At 48.3% G+C, this 1,713-nt stretch overlaps 1 pseudogene; it reads left to right on the forward strand.

Annotated features, from left to right (window-relative positions):
* Window positions 1-353: 353 nt before the first annotated feature.
* Window positions 354-768, forward strand: LOC133776149 (small ribosomal subunit protein uS19-like; annotated as a pseudogene).
* Window positions 769-1,713: the final 945 nt, after the last annotated feature.

Below are 1,713 nucleotides of genomic sequence, written 5' to 3' on the forward strand. Positions count from 1 at the left end.
AGAAAAATGGTTGAGTAAACTCTGCTTTATCATTTAACTCATGTTTCATTAGACTCTACAATAATCAGGGAAAATAGAGTGTAGGATGAACAAAGCAGTGATATTCAGTCTATGTCTGACCTAATGCTTACGACATAAAAAATATACACAAGCAATATAAGCAGTAAAAACTTTGACTAGAAGGAAAAACAAAATGTCACCAAGTGGCGTTGTCCTAGCGAAGTTTTAAACATGAGTATTTTCCCCTTTCTTCTACTTGTACTTCTACTTATATCGACTTCTTATAATGAGGAAAAAAGAATGAACTTTATATTATAAAAACAGGAGAAGCTCCTTTCCGGGAAGCCGACAAGATGGTGCAAGTGGAGCCAGAGAAAAAACCGCTGGGCTTCCGCAAGCTCACCTACAGCGGCGTGGATCTCCCCCAGCTGCAGGCCCGCGTCCACGGAGCAGCTGACACAGCCGTACAGCGCCCAGACGGGGCCTGCGGGCCCTTGCGACTGAGCACCTGCGCGAGGCTAAGGCGGCGGGGCGTCCCCGGAAAAGGCAGAGGTGGTGAAGGCTCACCTGCTGGATGTGCTCCTCCTGCCTGAGACGGTGGGCCGTGTGGTGGATGTGTGCAACGGCAAGACCTTCAACCAGCTGGATATCAAACCAGAGATGATCTGTCACTACCAGGGCAAGTTCTGCATCACCTACAAGCCTGTGAATCATGGCCGGCCTGGCATGGAGGCCACTCACTCCTCCCGCGTCATTACCCTGAAGTAGCTTGTTCTGCAGTAAAGGCACACATGTTTCCAAAAGGAGAAAAAAAAAAAAAAAATAGGAGGAGGAAGAAGGGGATGGCTATACATTCTCCCTGTTTTCTGAGGTGATCAAGGAAAACGAAGAAACATCTGAGTGATCACAAAAACCAGGCACCAGATTGCTGAGATGGACAGCAGAAAGCCAGCAACGGAAGAAAAACCAGCTATGTAAGAATAGCGCGGTGCGCCGGCCGCGGCGGCCATTGGAGGGTGAACCAACGGCAAAGGAAGACCTTTCTCCCTGTCTCTCTCTGTCACTGTCCACTCTGCCTGTCAAAAAAATTAAAAAAAAAAAAAAAAGAAGAAGAAGAAGTGGACCTAAAAGATGTTGAAAGACAGGGGAAAGGGTAGGCACAGGGAGAACGTGCATGGGGATAACATTCTGGAATGTTAACCAGTGTGACTTCCTCACGTTTCTTTTCACCCAGACCTTTCTCCCATTGGATCAACTGTGTATTCTGAGACACTTGTTCAGAAAATAGAGGAAGCCTGGAGTCTGTTCTTGACCTGTGTTTTCAAGCTCAAGGCTGTTAAGGAGGAGAAGAATTTGGAACATGAAATACGAGAGAAGCTTGCTGGCCCTCAAAATTAGGAAACACTGCCAGTCTGGGAGGAAGGGGAGAAGTGGCAAGGAGGCTAGGAGAAAATGGACACTTCTGAGTCCCTGGCTGTGGGTCTTGTAGCCTGGCCTCTCCTCTCAACATTCAGGAATGGGAGGAGAAACACCACAAACCCTACGCAGGCTTGAGCATAATTACGCCCCTTGACCAGGTAGAGCCATGGAACCTGCAAGACACCAGGGAGGGAGAAGTGTGTGACAGGTGTGAACAGCCTGAAACCAATGCAGCCTGCTAGGTTTCCCCTTTCCAAAGTGATGCAGAGGGGAAGCTGGGTCCTCAAATGCCTG

Source organism: Lepus europaeus, chromosome 17 (assembly GCF_033115175.1).
Source record: "Lepus europaeus isolate LE1 chromosome 17, mLepTim1.pri, whole genome shotgun sequence".
Taxonomy (NCBI): Eukaryota; Metazoa; Chordata; class Mammalia; order Lagomorpha; family Leporidae; genus Lepus; species Lepus europaeus.